The following is a 4,431-nucleotide window of genomic DNA, read 5'->3' as shown; positions in this document are numbered from 1 at the left end:
ATCTTTCATATGAAGACGCGGGCCGCAAATTATCATCCTGCGGGCCGCAGATGGCCCGCGGGCCGCGAGTTTGAGACCCCTGCTCTACACGCATCTCCTAATCCGATAACAGCTGTTTTCAGGTAAAAGACAATAGTATCTGTAGTTACTTGTAAAATATGCTGACTCCAGAAATCATATAGTGTAATTTAATAATGATATTGGATTTGATATAGCTATAACTTAATCCTCTGCAACCATTTTTTTAATAGACACACCCTATCTTCAAACTTACCTTAAAGGGGCCATACCATGAAAAACAACTTTTTGAGCATTCAAGTGTAATATACTGTGCATTCTTCACTATAAAGAACCCCAAACTGGTATTTTGATCCATACACACATGAATAATCCTCTAAAAACCTGCACTCTCAGCAGCAGCCCCTCCCATACCCACAAAAACGAGCGGATCCTCACGATCTGACGTAACATCGTGAGACAACCTCTTTCAGGAAGTCTGCTCTGCTAGCTCCGCCCCCAGTCTAACACTAACACTCAATTTCTCCACAGAGCTTGTGGTGATCAGCAAAAAAACTTTCATTTTAGATGCAGAATATCGTATATCTTCCAATTGTGTCCTGTCTTCAATAAATTCCAGCTCAAACAGGTGTTCGTTCCTTTAGATGCGGGGCTCCTTTAAGGCCCCCCCCTTTGTCGGGCACAGTCGTACAGAAGCTGAGTGTATTTGTGTTTTGAACAAGTCTCGCGATGGTCGAGGCTAATAAAGGCAGATATATGGTATGTGCATCCATCTTTTAAAATGTGTGTATTTTCATGGGAGAAACGAAGAAAAAAAGGCTCAAGGATGACGTCATGAAATGGGCGTCAGCCACACGATGGAGCCTCAGGAATTGAGTTTTTTTACTTCTGGGTAAGAAATAAATAATTATTTTTTTCGTGTTCCAAAGGTAATATATGATCATAGATATAGCTCACTCTGGAAGACGTAAGAAAATCATGGTATGGCCTCTTTAAAAATCCAATTGTTTATAACTTGGTCCATGTTTTCTGGGCTATAGTTCATCATCATTCCACTAGAGGCAGTAGAGGGGCTTTTCCTGGTCACTTCAAAATGGTTGCTTCCAACAAATCTCAAAAACTAGTTTAAATAACTTTATGGAGAGCCTAGCTCATTTATTGTAATTTGTTTTTTGAAATGAATACTGGCTGTATTGGAAAACAGCAAAATTTGTTGATGATAAATTTCTTTATAATACAGTTACACCATGTTAAAAATGTGTTGATCAATTTGAGACAGTGGGTAAATATGATGCTTTTTGATTTTCCTGAACACTCATGTCAAGATGTTTTCCTCTTAAACTAGGATTGTTAGCAAAAACTTAACAAATCAACCGTATCATAGCTGTTGCTCTCTTTATTTCATTTAAAAATGATATTGTAAAATGTTTTTGTAGATTTCATCAAAAGCCTCACATTTGAATTTTTTGTCCATTGTTTGACGTGGTGGGTATTACAGGGTTAAATGTAACAAACACCTATCAATCTATTTCTGTATCTTTTAGTCCCAGCTTGGGTCTTGTAGTAGCCGATCCCGGCAGTTTTGGATGGTGGTGGGCTACTTCCTGGACAGGTCACTAGTTTTGTACAGGATACAATAAAGAATGACAAATGGGGCAAATACTTTTTCAGGGCATGAAAGGATTTCCTCTCAAACATGTATACTGACCGCCGTTGTCTTCAACTGTGTGAGTCTCCAGATAAACAAAAACTGTGAATCACCAACCCCAGATCTCAAGGTTAAATCATCATCTGCGAGGTTGAGGCGACAGCTGCGACGGGCCAGTGATGGGAAACAATAGAAACTCATAAAGAAGACTGGTGGGGACACAAAGAGAGAGCGGGAGGAGGCAGAGACAAAGACGGAGGGAAAGAGGATGGGAAAGAAAGCAGATGGGTGATTTTGGTGCGGAGCTCCTGCCTCCCTCCCTGCCCCCATACCCGCCCCTCTCTCCTTCTTTCTTCACACTCTGGCCGCACCACGCCCATGTCTAAAACCTCTAAGACTTTTTCATGTAGGTATTTTCTCTGGTTTGACTTTTTTTCCAGCCATATTAATGTCATGCATCTATATTCTGTCATTTTTAAAATGTTCCAGTAGACTTGAAAACTCTATACTTGATGTAGACTTACTGTTAATGATCATGTTTGAAACATATGTTTTGTCAAATCATAGTAATTACCCAAAAACCATAAAAGGTGGATGACAACTTTATAAGGAGCTGGTAACTTAAAAAAACAAAGCTGTGACTTGTTTGAGACAAAAATGGGAGATCTAATGTGGTATAAGGCAGGCCTGTCCAAAGTCCGGCTCGTGGGCAAAATGCTGTCCACGTTTCAAAATGTTACCCGGCCGCAGGCTCCTGTCATAAAATCAGCATTATGCGGCCTCAACACTTTCTAAAAACTATGATGTCTTGGTTGCGGTTGGCTGAATTACGTTCTTAGCTGTTGTAAAGCTGTGGTTACTTGACCCTCAGAGCCCAAAGGGCCAAACGAGAAGAACAGATTATTTGTTTTTGTGATCAAAACCACAGTGGTTACTTCTGAATATGATAACTATTTGTGTTAAGTGATTAATTTGTAACATTTCTATGAACCCAAGTTATTGACAAAAGATTTTTTGGAAACATTTTTTTAATTAATGTCATTTCTGGTCTTCAAATATGAAAGTCAGAGTAATTTTAGTAAAAATTGCATATAGATATAATTCTGTTCTATGTGAAGAAATTAAAAATATCCCGTTGCAATTTTTTTGTACTTTGCAAGCCAAATGTTCGGCGATCACATATATTCACCTCACCAATTATTGCAAAGACTGTTAATTCTCTTTTATGGTTCCATGGAAAATGTATTGCTAGTTTTTTTAGTTTCTAACTGTTTGTCTGTCGTTGTGACCCATGCAGAGAACCACCAGTTTGAATTATTTTCCATGCATTAATGATCATCCTGTTTTGGTCTGGGGTTTTGAGTCATGGAGAAAGATGGATACCGAGACCTTCTTGACCACCTTTTCTGGCGACTCAAGTAGGACAGCAAGGAGTATCTTGGTCAGCCAAAAAAAGGAATTTATCTATTTCTCCGTCTACTTCAAAGTTGGCTTCTAGTTGGCAGGAATCAAGGTGTATGAATGAGATTCTTGCAAGATTTCCATAACATTTAAACTTAATTCTCTTGATGTAGAGAAACAACTTTAACTCAAACTTTATATATTTGTATACCGTTTTTCAGTCAAACACAACACAAAGCGCTTAACATACAACAAAAGCAAATAACATACATATTAAAAACACAAAAACACAGTGTTTTAAAAGAAATTCACACATTAACACAAATTTAACTTCCCTCGCTCCCCTAGTTCCTCCCCCCACCCACCGAGTTCCCCCAAAATGGCCCTAACAACAAAACTAAAAAAAGAGTCAAGAACTGCAGAAGGAAACAGTCTGGCTTGGCACTACGATGTAGAAACGGTTTGTTATCCATTTATTCCAAGGCCCAGCCCGACCACGGGGAGCATCGCCACAGCGCCCGCTCAGCACAGGGTCAGTGCAGGGCCTGTTCTACAGAGCTGGACCCCAGCCACCCGAATGAGAAGGGGCACCGCAGTAACAGCCCCCCTGCAGGACGAGCCCCAGAAAAGAGGATCCCCATGAGGAAACACTGGAGTTTAAAATAAATAAATAAATGAGAAGCATTAAAAACAATTAAAAATACTTTAATAATATGAATACAATAATAGTAAAATTATTGTTAGTAGATTAAAATAAGAAATTAGTTTATAAATTAATATAAAATGATTCACATAGAAGTTTAAAAAAATGTAAAAAAAAATAATATAAAACTTAATAACTACAAAGGTCATGTAAAAGCGAGTGTCACGATTCTGCCCCACCCTCACCTGCCTGATTGCTCATTCTGAACACCTGCGCGCTCCTCTATTTAAGACTCTTCCCCTCCAGGCTCAGTACTGGATTGTTGTCTACTCCCTGAAGTTCTCAGTACGCACGCCTTGCTGTTTTGTCTCGTCCTCGACCCTGCTCACACTCTGGATTCCTGCTCCTGTCTTCACCCTTCGGTACCTCCGCCTTGGACCCACTCTGATCTCCGTGTTGCCGACCCTCGCTTCGTCCACGTCTTGCCGCCCCTGCCTTCTCCTCTGAATATTTCTGCTGCCCTGGTGAGATTGTTCCCCTTCTCTCTCTTATGGATTAATGGACCTCGCTTTATTAAAGGAGTGGATTAAGCGTTGAGTTTCCCTCCGCTTCTCTTTGGATTTACAAATACTAACTTTGACTCTCTTCTCAGAAGAACCCTTGGACTCCCCCTACTGCTTGGAGGACCTTACTGCAGACCTAATAAACTGCTTTACTTAAC

General features: G+C 40.0%; 1 long non-coding RNA gene across 1 annotated transcript; it reads left to right on the top strand.

The window, feature by feature from the left end:
- Positions 1 to 2,846: 2,846 nt before the first annotated feature.
- Positions 2,847 to 4,431, top strand: LOC118598122. Its single transcript, XR_004947222.1, has 2 exons — positions 2,847 to 4,234; positions 4,363 to 4,431. It is a non-coding gene; the product is annotated as an uncharacterized LOC118598122 (long non-coding RNA).

Source organism: Oryzias melastigma, linkage group LG24 (assembly GCF_002922805.2).
Source record: "Oryzias melastigma strain HK-1 linkage group LG24, ASM292280v2, whole genome shotgun sequence".
NCBI classification, from domain to species: domain Eukaryota; kingdom Metazoa; phylum Chordata; class Actinopteri; order Beloniformes; family Adrianichthyidae; genus Oryzias; species Oryzias melastigma.
This window is presented reverse-complemented; position numbering and strand designations above follow the sequence as displayed.